At 33.3% G+C, this 16,205-nt stretch overlaps 1 pseudogene; it reads left to right on the top strand.

Moving 5' to 3' along the window:
* The first annotated feature begins 630 nt into the window (after positions 1-630).
* LOC132730614 (heat shock 70 kDa protein 12A-like) lies at positions 631-7,272 on the top strand (annotated as a pseudogene).
* The last annotated feature ends 8,933 nt before the right edge of the window (positions 7,273-16,205 follow it).

Raw genomic sequence — 16,205 nt, 5'->3', positions numbered from 1 at the left:
TCGAAATCATTTGGTATTTTGTTAAAGTAGATCATTAAATGAAGAGTAAATTATCTTATTTAAATACCTTATTATTTACCTAAAATGTAATACAATTAATTTCATGTCTTTGTTCGCGTTTCATTTGAACTATGACAGTATTTAAATGGATAAAATGATTACCTTTTATAAGTCGGGATGCTATTCTGAACCAGGATCCAACTTCTTGATGTATCTATTATTGAAATATTCAAGGTCTCTAAATTCCCCCAACAATAACTTCCATATTCATCCACTTTTCATTGATTTCCATAGAAATAGATTCTTCTGTGGAACAAAACTGCAGTGTGTTATGTGTGTGGACCATTGATGTTGAAAAACCAATATCATTTTGCAGACTAATTGATTGTCGTCTGCCAGCGCTGAGTACTCAGGGCCAATATTAGTCAGAACTGCATTACAGACAGATATTCTTTAGGGTAAACATTTCTACCAGGGAACGCTCTTTATTGAATTTTAAATGAAGGTTCCCAATTTATTGTCAGCTAAAAAGGTTGTTTTCACTTTAGGCTAATTTCTAGTGAGCGTTTCTACTGATCACGACTGAGCCAAATTGGACTGTGTCATGGAGAGCTTGAAAAGTATTTTTAAAGTACGTGTACAACATCATATATACTGAAGTTATACACTCCTATTTTTGTTCCTTTTACTATTGTTTTACTAAATGTTATAGACAACTTGTTTATGATTATGAGTATTAATTTTACTACATGTGTGTATTCTATTTATAACGGGCAGTAAGTGTACAACTCATTGCATGTTCAGAGATTAAATAAGAAAATCCTCAGAAAAAAGTTTGGTAAACAAAGTAAAGGACACCATAATTTATTAGTAATATATTTCTGCATGCATAAATAGATAATACGTCAATATGCAGAGTTAGTCCCTATGAATATCATACGATAGGAAATTCGTTGCGAAAAAAAGTCTTCAATATCAATAGTCTGTAAACGGAGAGCCGGATGCTTTCTGTTGGAAATCGATACATGTTCCCATACAAGTAATAACTCTACTCTTAATGCCGCTTTGTTGGTGTTGACATTGTGTTGTTGAAAAAATGAGGAATATGGAGACGCTTTGAAACAAAGGAGATTATTTCTAATTAAAATTTCACAAAATAATGGCGGATGCAGAAAATGACGTAACAGAAAACGCCCTCTTCTGTGCATCAAGAGGAAACGCTTGCAGACGATTGATGACACTTATGAAGCAGACGACATTTCGGTGGTGGAAAACATCGCGGAAACCGATGACATTGCTTCTTCTACGCAGCAAAATGAAGACAGTTTCAAAAATCGTTGCTGCCATTGATTTTGGTACAACTTTTAGCGGGGTATCGCTTACTCTTTCGCAGACGAGTGTGATAAAATTTACACAATATAAAACTGGGGACAAACGCAAGGGTTTCTTCTGCATAAAACTCCAACATGCCTTCTTTTTGAGGCCCGGACGGGGAGTTTGAAGCATTCGGCTTTGAGGCGGTGTGTCAAAGTATAATGATCTAACTGAAGAAGAGGCGGATGAATACTTTTATTTCGACCGATTCAAGATGAAACTATTCGATAACAAGGTACGAAAATAACGACAACTCTGTTCTATTTTTACTTTATATGGTATGTTTACTTTTTTTAATAGTAAAACAAAGAAAAAGGGGTATTGTAATGGACGGGTAATGACCATTTAGCTAAACCATCACTAACTCTTCCTTTTAAAAGCAACTCAAAAGATGGCACTCGATTAATAATGCATATACCTCATTAACTGTAACAATTTCTATGCCATTTACCAATTATTCCGGCGGCAATTATTTACGGAAAGGACCGAGAAGTTTCGATTTTAAATAAAAGAAAACCAAAAATCCATATAATGCTATTTTCTTCTCTCAGTCTTGCAGAGTCGTAGTTTCGATCGATTATTCAATATTTGCAATGCATTTTGCCACTTTGTATAAATGTAAACGGTAATCTTATTCAATAATATTTCTTTGTCTTACATGGCCAAAATTTTATTTATTTAATTCAATATTCAACTTTAGAATCAATCTTTACATAACACCAGCCCCATTTAGCTCCAGGATCCGTGGTTCGATTAGAACTGTACTCACAATAGAGCATGAGTAATCGTGGTTTGTAAAAAAATATACATGTAAATACAAAATGTATAAATCAATAGAAAAACATCCTGTTTTAGAGGACGATCAGATACTTACAAAACTTTAAAAAAAATCATAAAGAAGTTAGAAATTGAACTGTTTTCCTGTATCACACGACACTGAATCATCGGAAATTAATTGATAAAAATGATAAAAGAAAATTTTAATGGTTATTCAATGGCTAAATTTAAATACGTTTCTCTAAAGGAAAAAAATCACATGGGAATTTCGGTTTTCGAATAAATGACAATAAAGGATTGTTATGAATGAAAAATAAATGGACAGCGATTGATGTGTCAATGATATGATGCAGTATCAATTTACGTTGGGCGTAATTATCTCAAGTGTCTCTAATCTAAGTCAAGTACCATCTTCATTGTCTGTGCATGTCACGTGATTAGCACGTGTGTTTGTTCCTTTATGGTATTAACGTTCAATGGTCAGTTTTGTCCCATTATTGATGTACACAATTGAAAATAAGAAAAAGGCTTGACCGGAGCAGAACGAAATTTCATTTAAACTCGTTATATTTTTCCTTGATCCATTAGTAATTTGTAAAACCCCAAATCAAAGAAAAACTAGTTATAGTTTTAGAAAGTACATTTAATTTTTAAATGACAATTAAAAATTCTGTCGGTGAAAGAAATATTGCTTCGAGTTTGCATCAACTTTTCCGAATTTTTGGATGTTATTCACTTAGGTCCCCAGTCCTTGCTACTGTATCAGTAAATTGGTGATCTATAAAATAGTAATTACATGTAGCGTTTGAATATTTTATACGTTCTGGTCAATTTCTCAGTTCAATATCAGTTTTAATCAAATTAAACAGACCAGCTAATTGATGTTATGCTATTTTCTATTGAAAAGAGATTAAGATAAATAGAGTTTGAATTTAACTAGAGAACGTTTTGGGCGATAACTACCCTATCTGTGGTGACATGATATCACATTAGTTACCTCCCTGAAATTTTACACACCGTGCAAATTGGTTTTAATTAATTTCAGATCCCTTTTTTTAACAATGCGCGAATTTGTGTTAACTTCACAAATTAAGAAAGGTAACATACGGTGATTAGAAATAATTTAAACACTTATGTTGAATATGACCTTATATGTGTAACTATCATATACATGTAATCTAATTTTTAAATGTTTGATATACAGGACCTGCATACTGATATTCTGCTTGAAGACGCAAAAGGTAAACAACAACCGGCAGTAGACGTTTTTGCAAAATCACTCTATTATATGAAAGAACATCTACTTAGGTAACTATGTAGTACATTGATTGTATCTTACACGTAAACCATCTTAAAGTTTTGCCATTGCCACGGTATCGAATTCTTGAATAGACTTTGGATTCCTACATTCTACTGAAGGACGGTGGTTCTGCTCACTCATCCGCCCGCATCTGTAGAACGCTCACGTCTGTACATAAAGCGCTCGCGACTATAAACGCTCACATCTGTAGACTCACGTCTGTAGAACGCTCAAGTCAAAGGATATGATTAAAGTAGTATGTGAGCTTTTTTATCACCAGTTAAGCGTGCAAGTCGCCATGGGATCTTTGTATTGTGAAATTAATTGCATTAATTAAGATTTCAAATATGCATTTCAACATTGCATACCATTTTCACGTATTTTTCAGAGCTATGAAAACTAATCTTGGGCTCGATCCAGACCCTCTGTCCGTTAGATGGGTGCTAACCGTGCCAGCAATCTGGGATGAAAATTCAAAACAATTCATGAGGGAAGCAGCTCATAGGGTAATTTCAATCAGTCGTAGGACAATGAACGACAACTCTTGAATCATATTTTTATTTAGTGTTACTCGGTTATCTTTCGTGTTAGCTGCATCCTTCATTACATTATTATGTTTAAGTATATACATGTAGAAAAAGAAAAAATTTACAAGTAAAAAACATATAATTTCTCCGTTACATTTTTTTTTTGTAATTTCAAAAAAACAAGATACACTATATACATGTATCTGATTATAACGAAGGGTCATGACTACCATTGACTAATACATAAATATATCTTATAATTATAGATCTACGTAATTCTTTATTTACATGTATCATAAATTTATATTCAAAGAGTTTTAATGCGCTTACTTTTATAAATCACATTCTCCTAGTGTTTTTATATAAATTCTATTCCTATAAAATATAATATCAAAACTTTTTTTCAAGGGTGGATTGATAGATACTCTCTACAGCAACCAGTTAGTTATCGCCCTCGAACCGGAAGCTGCGTCACTGTATTGTCGAACACTTCCGGTTAGCACATTCATGTCAACTGCCGACGATGCTACAAAAACCATGTTTTCGAGTCTGGCACAAAATACTTCGTCGTTGATGCCGGAGGTTAGTGGCTCTTTTGAGAAAAACACACAGAGTATCTTATATATAATACTATACCACTGACCGCAAACAAAAAAATATTAAATACCATTGACTGTTCTTAGTACAGCTAATAAATGCACGAAATTTTCATGAAATTTTGATCTCGAACATCAAGTCTAATGGACATTTGTCTCTCACCGCTGATTTAAAAAAAACCATGTGGGATTAGTAGTTGGTCACCTGGGGTGAAATTGGTAATTACTAGTTAGTAATCCAGGAAAGTCAATTTGGTAGACCAACGCCAAGATATGACCGAAATGTGTATTGAAATCGGCGTAGTAACTAACAATCTTCCTAAAGAAACCTATTTAAATGCCCTGTTTTTATTACGTGAAAAATTTTTTTCCGCAAAACTTTTTATCCGTATCTCTATATAAGTATACAGTAATTTTATGGCCAAAAGAAAACGGTGCGCCATTTTTAAAGAGAGGGGAAAAAAACTAGACAAATTTTGCTGCCCTCAATTTGTAGGGTTTAAACCCAAATTTTTCGTTAAAAAAAATGTAGAGAATAACAAATTTACATTCTAATATTTAAATTTCTTGATGCTAAAAGAAAGATAAAGCCCCTTTTAAAAATTTTTAAATTATCGGGACAGAGTCCGGTCAACCAGCACATCCATGCACACTATGACAACCACATTTTAGTATTTTGATACTCATAGTCCTGAATCTAATAATGATTTGCTCCAAATTCAAAAGGGCAAGTCCATTAGTTAAAGGGTTATAGACTTAGATTCTGTGTGATTTCTTGAATAAAAAAGAAGGGAACTTATTTATTTTTTGTATAGGTGGAACTATAGATATCGTTGACATAAGGTTAAAAAGATGGGCCGCATTTAAAGAAAATTGTTTTCGAGCAACAACAGGTGGCGCATTTTGGGGAGGTAAACCATGATCGACAATCATTCCTGAATCTTCTAAACAAGATATTCGGTGACGGGGAACGACTTTCATGCAAGCATTCCAGAATGAAAATTTCCAAAAGGACTTTGTTGAACTACTTTCAAGACTTTGAAATCAAGGAAAAGAGGCGAATGTGAAAGCATTAGGGGTTTCTTTACCGTATAACTTTTTGTAACTACAGACATTTAGGTCGATCTGTGCAAAGAATGTATTAAACAGTTTGCCGCGCAAGGCGGAAAGCGGAAATAAAATTCTTCGGTTCTGGTAAAACTTGTTGATGTCAGCAGCTGTGGGGAAACGAGCTGTTTCAAAAGATGCACTTGGTTACAAATAAACGATCATTTACAATCTTTAATGAAGAAAATCAAGGACTGAAAGACCGTAAGGTATATATATTTCTAGTAGGCGGATTTGCCGAGTCGAGTAGACTACAAAGAGCCATCAAGGACGAGTTTAGTAGCGAAACCGTAAGTGTCCTTATACCGGAAGAAGCTAGTTTAGCCGTTGTAAGGGAGCCGTGGCCTTTGGTAGGGATCCAAGCTCAATATGCCAAAGAATTTGTAGGTTTCACCTATGGTGTTGGTTTCTTATCTGCCCTTTTGAAAGAGGGCGTTCACAGACCAGATTTGAAAGTAGAATCTGATGGAATGACTTTATGTAAGAATATTTTACAAATCTGGGCGGAAACTGGAGAGTCATAGGGCATAACGAGATTTGGAAGGAACGTACACACCTATTATAACAAACCAAAAAGGGTATTATATTTGAGTTTTTTACAAGTCATCCAAAAGAAAGTAAAATACACTGACGAGGAAGGCGTCTCCAAATGCGGATGCTTGGTTGTTGAAATGCCGGATATGACAGGAGACAAGTCTCGTTCCGTTGACCTTGAGGTCATTATTTGGGGGGACTGAAATCCGTGTTGTCGGCTACGACCATTACAAGTAATACAACAAGAGAAACATACATTGATTTCCTAGCTTCATGAAATAATGCGCCTGACTGATTGAGACCCAATCGTACAGAGATGTCTTTTTATCTAATTCATTATCAGTGGAAAAAATATATCCTGATCAGATATATCTTTATTCATTCAGAATGTGCTGACGTAATGTGTTTTCCATTTGTAATGCTTAATTAATACGCTATGCCGTGTATCTTTTTTGGATGTTTTGATGTTGCAAAATTTCAGAATGCAAAACCTACTGCTTATGACTTAGGAAAGGTTTTAAATAGTTCAAATTTTAAATACAGTCAAACCTGTCTGGAGAAAATCGGAGAGACCATGAACAGAAAAAATCTTGATGAGTTTTAGACGGTTTACTGAGATTCTTTACATATGTGTTTTCTGAATAAAATGGATTCTTGTTAATTTACCTAACCAGAGCAAGTTTTAAACAGTTTCATTGCAAATGGTAATATAGCTTTGTCCAGAATATATCCGTGATTTCAATGATAGACGCAATAAGTATATTGTTGTCGGTCTTTTGAGTTGCATTTATGTGAATGTTATTATGATATATATTTACTGTTGTTTTATTTGTTTTTTTGTTTGTTGTTGTTGTTGTTGTATGACCTATACCTCTGTATGAACACTTGTGATTTATTTTCTTTATGATAGATGTTTTCTATACTTTATGTTAAATGTTTTCTGTATTATTTTCGTTTCAATGTGTCCATGTTTTGATAAGAAATAAGATATGCATACGTATAAAATGCAATGTTCATGTTTATTTCTTAACATATAATAAAGGTGTGGAAAATATAATCCGTTTGTCTTTTAATGCTTCTATATTTCAGTATGCAAAAATGGTATTGCTATCTCGAACTAGTTATTAAAATGCATTATTCCTTTTGATGCTTATTTAATAAAATGAAATCGATTTTTCAAACAAGTAATTAAAAGTCATTATTCTTTTAATGCTCCTTATTAAAATGGTATCACTATTTTGAACATGTTATTAATATTAATCATTCATTTAATACTTCTGTATCAAAATGGTATCTCTATATAGAACATCAAAATACATTTATTCTTATAATGCTCCTATATTAAAATGGTATCGCTGTCTCGAACAAGTTATTAACTGGCATTATTCTTTTAATGCTTTTTTTTAATAAAAATGGTATCACTATCCCGAACAAGTTATTAACAGGCATTATCTGTGTGTTTGGTTATTTTTACACTCGCCTCCGGAAAGAGACCATATTGGCGAGCATTTGCGTTATTCTTTTAATGCTTCTTAAGCTTTGTAGCTTTCTTCCCAATCCCAAAATGTACTTTGTAAATATTGTTCACTTGTTAAATGTTTGTGTTGAATAGATATGTATAAACCATTGCTTCTTTAATAAAATGGTATCGCAAATTTCGAACAAGTTATGAAAAGTCATTATTCTTTTAATGCTCCTTTATTAAAATGGTATAGCAATCTCAAACATGTTATTAATATTCATTATTTCGTTTAATTGCTTCATTATTAAATTTTAAAATGGTACCGCTGTCTCGAACAAGTTATTATAAAAAGACATCATTCTTTTAATACTTCTTTATTAAAATAGCACCGCATTCTCAAACATGTTATTTATATTATTTATTATTCATTTAATGCTTCATAATTAAAATGGTATCGATATCTCGAACATGGTATTAAAATGAACTATTCTTTTAATGCTGTACATTAAAATCGTATCGCTATCTCGCGCATGTTTTAAAAGGCTTTATTCTTTTAATGATTGTTTATTAAAATGGTGCCATGACCTCTTACATGTTATAAACAGGTGTGATTATTCGTCTTATGCACATAATCGTGTATAGTTTCAAAAACTTAGCTTGTTTAAGCAAGAGGCTTTATTGTATAATTTCAGGATATTTGATTTGCACATATTTAAGAAAATAATAGGATTTGTTTCACTTTTTCACCTTATGTATAGAGCGTACATGAAATCTACACTTTTTATGGATGAAAATAAAAAAAAGTCACGGATTAGCAAGTTTAAGAGTATAAAATTACTTACGTTCATGTTCTTTGCTTATGGATAGACATATGGAGTTTTCGATATAACTTGCTTGAAGCAGCGTTGGAGAACAAGAGATGTTATCTGAAGTTAGACAAATGTTGGGTTCTAATAGCTAATCTCCCAGCACGCAAAAAAAAAATAACTCAAAGCTTCACGGTGAACTACCGATTACTGAACCCAAGTTTTAAAAAAATTTTGATAGGAGCGAATGTAATGACAAATTAAACTATGAATATCAATGTTGTTTAATTATATTATATTATATTAGGATAAAAGACTACATGGTCCTTTTTATCTTTTAAAAAATTAAACATATATGCTCAAAGTGTTCAATGAGTGACGTTCACATTGTGAGTAGAGTTCAATGAGATATATATATTGTCAGAAGTGTTTAACGAGTAATGTTCATAACTTAAAATTGTCGATATAGTGTTTAATGAGTAGTTTTCAAATTGTTAGAAGTGTCCAGTGAATAATGTTTGTATTGTCAGTAGTCAATCTCATGATTGATCATTGGTTAATCCGATCATTCTACTTCGATCCTGGAGAACACGCACACCGCGCGCGCTTTCTTATTTAAATAAAGAGAAGGAATATATTTAGTGGTGTTATACACAGCAATAAAAAGTACGGTACGACACGGGGTTTAAATAAGAAAAAAGAAGTCAAGGGAAGTTACTCTAGAGCGAAAGAAAGTTACGTTAATCACTTAATTTGTAAGTACACTGTTGCAGTATATTTCTTGTTTTTTGAAACTATCTTTGCACTTAAAGTTATGGACATTTGTATATTTTAATATTTCTCTATAGTTTGCAAATAAGTCAGTATTCTGTCTTCTTTTGGAAGTTGAAAATTCATCTCGTAAAATATGCAGATATGATTCATTCACTCAGTGGCACCAGTGACCAGAGTCTAAATAATTATAATATGAAATCAAATAATACCCATGTAACAGAAAATGACAGAAACATTGTCAACATTACTTTTCAGGAACATCCGTATAGATACATGTTATCATGTGTTCATTTTATGATTGGAAGTGGACAGGCCCGTACGGCTAGCCAAAAGTTCTAGCCGTACGTGAATCATGTACGACTAGCAAGGACTCACTGTATTGGCTAGCCGTATTGCATTTTCAAAATTATATGGAAGTCAAAAATGCATATTAAAAGGTGTAATAATTGTAATTACCATAGCTGCTAGCTTAATTTCTTTGGTTTAAACATTTTACGGATTGTTATTTATAATATTTAATGGTTTCAAACCATTAGAAAAAGGTATTGTCCAAACAAAAAAATATCTTAATGTCTCCTTTACAAGTCTAATAATAAATTAGTTTATAGACTACATGGCTTTAAAATGGTCTGTTATTAGCATATTAAAAGCCCAGTCTTTGAACCACAAGTATGAGGCATTGATTGGTCACTACCCCCCTCCCCCCCCCTCTTTAACCATCTACCTTTCTCAAACAGTCTTAATTGCAGTGTTTTTTTCAGGTAACATGTGTTTAAATATATAAGTATATTTTCAGTAAAGTATGCAACTCACCACTCATTTTGCATTTTTCATTCAAATGTGAACTCCATAACTGACTTTAACTTCCAACATTTTTTCACCATATATTTCAAAATCTTCCTACCAAATATTAGGGAATTGAATCAATTGATTACTCTTAAGGGAAATAAAGCTGCCTTTCCAATGATTTCAAATAACAAATTAGATACATAATATCAAAGTCTTGGCAAGTGTGGAAGGACTGCTACATAATCTATGTGTTTTCATAAGAACTACCCAGCTGTTTATTCCATGCTCAACGATGCACTAATTTAGCCATTTAAGAGCCCATCACAGAAATTAGGAAAAGGTTAATTTCCCTATTTTTGTGTCAGCTCTGGCATTGGTAAGCCTAACTGTTTTATTACCGTATTTTAAATGTGATCTGTACACCAAGATGTATTTATTTTGTATACATTTCCTATATAACAAACTGTTTAGCATAATTTTATACTTTAAATTAATTTATTTTAAGGAAATATATTATTTTAAGGATTTGATTGCATGTTAAATTGTATTTAAACTTGATATTAGAGTCTTCTATTGTAAAGCAATGCATTAAATAGGAATGTTTACACTTACCGGTACTAGTCACTCACTTTCATATGCACTTGCAAAAATGCAGCACTTGCCTTTATCCCCAGACAAGGTAGAGAGCCCTTCTCTTAAATTTAGGAAAAAAAAACATGGGAAATTTCAAAAGGGGAAGAAAAAACTTTTTAGGAGGAGAGAACTCCATGATTTTAAATAATTTTCAGGGCTCTAGCTAGACCAAAATTTTAGGGAGAAGTGACTTCTCCCTCAGCTCCTATCAGGGAGAAGTTTGACGACATAAGGAGAAGTGAAAAAGTGCTTAGGACATTGATTTGATCTATAAAAAGGAGTTTTACTTATTTATTGATAGTGACATTTGAAGTATAAGTTCTAGAACCCTCTATCATCAGACCATTATAATGTTTTTCTTCCTGATTAACTCCACACCCCCCCTCCCTTAAGAAAATATTCATTGTACAGCACATACTGGCAAATTTTCAATGAAAATTTATGTAAACGATACCTTAAGGAATTTTCATTAATAAACTACATTTTAAGTGCTATTGGACACATTTTAACAAAACAATTTTTTCTTTTGGTAACTATTATTTTCATCGTAAAAATCGGCATCGCGAAAATATGTGACAAATGAAAATTTGTCTGTTTCCTGCAGAAACATTTACAATTCTAGTTGTTGTTGATTTTGATTATATTTTAATTAAATATTCAATGATTATTTTTAGAATTGTTATTCCACCGCTATTACAACACAGGCATTGTAAACACAAAATTTTCAAATTTGTAGTTTTACCGCATAATTTACCGACGTTTATGTAACTTTTTGAAGAAAAAAATTATCTACTAGTGTTTTTGACTTGTCAAATTGGTCTAAATGTGGGTCATGTTTTTTAAGTTCTTTAAAATTTCATGTTTTAATATTCAAAGGTGTCAACATTTACTTGTTGGCTCTGTGTGTATTAATTTATATGCAAGTATTTACACGATTGTGTGAGGTTGCGTGTAATTGTAATATGGTAAGAGCAATTTTTCAAGGTGGTAATTTGTTTTTAAATGTGGCAGGGTGTCGTAAAATTATGGCTTAAAATGTGATGTTTTACATCCGGCCCTTTACATCGCGAATTTCGATCATCTGCATACATGTCACTTTAAATGTGTTTTAATTGATGTCAATTATCGGCAGTAACTGCAATGTGCGTCACAATTAGGTTTGATTTATGCCTGGAGGCGAGGATGAAACTTAATTAACATGCATGGTATTGATATATTAGTACATGTGGTCAGTAAAAAAATGCGGCGAAATCGTTTTCGCTTTGATGTTCAAACTCGGCGAAGTTCTGACACTTTAGGCGACTAAGTCGCCGAAATCGCCCAGTTGCTAGAGCCCTGATTTTCCAGTTAGAAAATGTCCCCTGCTGTAGAATAGAAGTGGGGATGGAAAAACCCTGAATATAACCTTATTAAGATGAATTTTGAGTCTATTTTCTGGCAGTTTTTTTCCACATTAAAGTCAATGGTGCTAAGAGAAGAGTAAATGGTTTTATGTTGGCTTGATCCTGATGCATTGTATTAATCCTTACCATACTTAACATCTTAAATGGACTTGTCTATCATTCAATTTGAACAAAACCATTCTTCAGGGCGTTTTTTTTGATGGAGGAATACAGTATTTATACTAAGGATTAGAAACATCTCAACCTAGGTGCTTGATAGTCAGATTTGAATGGATACTTGTGCTCGGTCTGAATTTTAGTCTGCATATGCTTATTGCACTTGGTATAGTAAATGCTGTAGACAATGTATATGTAGATATGATTAAAGTTCAATGTCACGAAGAGCCTTCATAATATTCTATGCTCTTATTGTAAATATTTATATATATTTCAGCCAAGTTTATTGAATGCCATTGTGTATTGTTCGCTCTAGGCATATTCAGTGGTCTGAATCAATCTCTAATGTAGATATATTTTTGTCTGTTCAGTTATCAATATATCGACTGGGTGTTTTCTACATGTATATTTTGGTATTTATGAACATTATATCATTATAAATGATCGCTTACTGATTTTATGTAAAGTGTGATCAAGATAATATATGCCCAATGTGTGTTTCTATAGATAAGATTTCTTGATTTTTATTCTTTATTTTATAAATTGCACATTAAAATTCAACATTTTCTTATATTCAGGACGAGGAATTATTTTGTCACAGACTTGTTTTTTGCAGCATAATTTGCGCCTTCATTTTACTATGGATTTTGTTTGATGTTACAACTCCTACTCTATATCATTTTGATTTGATATTATATTATAAGCTTTTACACCTCTTTAATTTGGATTACGAGGATTTATATTGTCTGTTTAGGAATCATTTATTATACTGTCTGCATGCAATTATTAGTTTATTTTAATACTGTGTTAACGTTTACATGTCCACGGCGTCAAGCGAGAGGAGGGCTATTCTAGCCTAGCAACCACACATCATTGGGTGGAGATTTAAGCATATTTCTTCACTTTAATCGGAATGATAATGATGTACTGATATGAAAATACACTATTTCATAGCCTACCACTCTTATAGCTTGTGTTTGATGAGCATCATTGTGAATTAAAATATGTTATCATTTGAGAGTCTCCAATAGAGAGATATATACTAGGGATAGTTCTATTTACTGTCCTAGGAATGATCCTTTTTCTAGATAGCCAGTTTAATCATAAGTTATACATCCTAAGAACACTTTTTATGAATAAAATTACTCTCTCACACAAATACATCGGACGATCAAGAATTATGTTATTGAGATTGGCCAGCCCTTCCGATGGTAAATCCAGTTTTGCATGTTCCTGAAGGTTGGATATACTGATCCTTGGCTCCCAACATATTCATTGATTAGACTTAAAAGATGCAGGTGATGCACCTAGGTATAGGGTAGAGCTGATGGGACTTAAATGGAGCTAGAGGAGGTTTATAGGATGAGAAAATGTTACTCCTAATATACTATTATTAATAAGAAAGTTTCTAGAATAGTCCTATTAATGTTCTCAAGTATAACATAAAATCTACGCAACTTACATTAATAGAGGTTTCAGAGTGTCCTATATGAATGTGGTTCTCATTTAATATAATCGCACTGATGAGTATTTCTACTCATACAGTCTTATGAATAACGCTTCTATTGTACACATCAACCATGGTTATGTTTTAACTTACTGTTCTACTCAGTTTATAAGATAAGATAACTCGTGAATTTAAATGGAGATTGCGGAATATACTCCTTTAATCTTGGTGCAGTATATACTAACAGAGTTAGGAGTACCATTGGATTATATGTTGCATAGCATAAGACAAGACTTTTAGTATTGCTGGTTTTATCTTTAATTATTGTAGCATTAATATGTACAGAAAAAACACTCAAGAATTGCATAACTATACTCATTTTTTATTAACTTTAAACAGTATGGGTTTTTTGCACTCGCAAATTATATTTCTTTCTAGAGTGTGCTTGATTTCATTCTAATGTAATTTGGTCCTATATCAGCATTTGACCTTGTGTGAGCCAGTTTTGTACTAGGGCATCTAAACATCCGGGTATTAATAGTGAGGCGATCGTATATAGTCGGGCAAAGTTCTAAATTCCTTTTTATTTAATTTGTGTTGTCAAAATCTCACGCTATATGTTGATTCGTCGTGCAAGATGTCGTTATTTATCTTTGTCAATAGTTTACTATCTTGATATGTATTATTGGGTTTGGCGCAGTTCTTTGGATCCGTGCCCACGGTATGTCACACGTTGGCGTTATCACTTTATATCAGTAATTCGCATTACGTTGAATAGTCCAAATGTGCCTTGTGACATTGTAGATATGCGAAGTGTGGCATTGTTTCAGTATAATTCGACGGTTGCTACCAATATCTTAGCAGTGTGCAGAGAGATGTCGTATTTTGAGTAGTGAGCGCAGAATCTGCATTTATTTTTACGAGGTGTAGGGTGTAATGCACTATTATACAGCTTCGAATCTTTATTAGTAGGTATGTCTTTGAGTGTAAGTATGAGGATATTGAACTATGGTTGGACAGAAGATAACGATATGACAGAGAATACACTCTGTGTATTTTGGAGAGCGAAGGATTAAGTCAGTTGCGTTGTGATGGATTTTATCCATGTGTAAAGGGGAACAACTGCTTCTTCACAGATCAAGAGACCATGATTTTAATTGCTGGCACAATCGTTATGGTTATAAGATTGATTTCCTGTATGTTTATGCATTGGGAACGGGATGCAGCTTTTGCCAGCACATGATTTAAACTTGTGTTTTGTTTTCGCCAGCTCAAGGCTTTGCATAACACGAGTGAAATGTGAAATATAACTATATACTGCAAATCTCAGTGTATAATCACTTATAAAGGGAAATAGGCATAAAATTTCTAGGGCGCCTTATTACAATAGCATATGAGTATATAATTCTAATTATGAACTGCAACACTCATCTATGTCACTTTTTAGGTACTTGTATCTCTGCTATATTTCGAGTTGTGTACAAATAGGAGCGAAACATCACACGCGTAGAGCCTGCTTTGTGGGAATCGTGCAGGCTGTGAGTACTGGTGATTTACTAAAAGTACAGACAACCAGATAAACTAATTTTCTCATTGATCATAAGCTTATCTCCGAAGATTTTATTAGCATCGTCGACTTTAATATTGTATTAAGTTAGTGCCTTTTGATTCACATGATACACCACTGTTCCGGCGGTTTTCCACTGCCTGGTGAGCCGTTCGGCTCGTCTATATTTATTGCCACTAGACAGTAGATAATAGGGTGCCCTAGCTATGTCACCGTTGGCGACATGACCGTATCGATTGTCACTATGGTGATTTCTCAGTGTGTTGTATACTCGTGTCATCTGTTCTTTAGTTTACTCATACGCAGTTGGGTGTTGTATTAATGGAACTGGTCTGATGGGTTATGAGCTGCTATATGTTTTTACGCGTTGGTGTAAGTTAGGGAGTTCATGAAGTAAGTGTTGAGCAGTTTAATCGTAGGAAACAGACTGACGCTCACTTCCATCACTGTTTCTTTTAAGAATGGGTCATTTTTTCAGTTTTGCATGTGCTATGTTGATGGTAACGTAGGGTGAATGGCCTTCGCAGCTTCTGACGATATTGTCACACCTGTAATCATTCTCTGGAATCACACGCACATTGAATCATACCATGCTGATATTGTGGTGTTGTGAGGCCATGCTGTGTCGTGCTCGTCTATTGGTATCCTGCTTTGTACGTGTCTAATATTTTGCTCTTTATGAAGGAAGATACGCAAGTAGCACGTGCAGCCAGCATAATTGAATACGCCGCTAAGCCATATTATACTTGCTTGTTGTCGGCTACGACGGCAAGAAGGACGTTTTATCTAAATCGTTGAGTATTAAATTGTTAGTGATTTCTTATCTATTATAATTTTTCTAGCTATACGTTTAGCATAAGTTAGTCGTTTTAGTCTGATGTGGATCCTTTACATTAATAGTCTCTATATAGGGCCAGTGCCTTTGCCATGTTTGGTTTCACTTGGGGGGTATT

This window comes from Ruditapes philippinarum, unplaced genomic scaffold, assembly GCF_026571515.1.
Source record: "Ruditapes philippinarum isolate M1 unplaced genomic scaffold, ASM2657151v2 ctg2920_1_1_1_1, whole genome shotgun sequence".
Lineage (NCBI taxonomy): Eukaryota > Metazoa > Mollusca > Bivalvia > Venerida > Veneridae > Ruditapes > Ruditapes philippinarum.
This window is presented reverse-complemented; position numbering and strand designations above follow the sequence as displayed.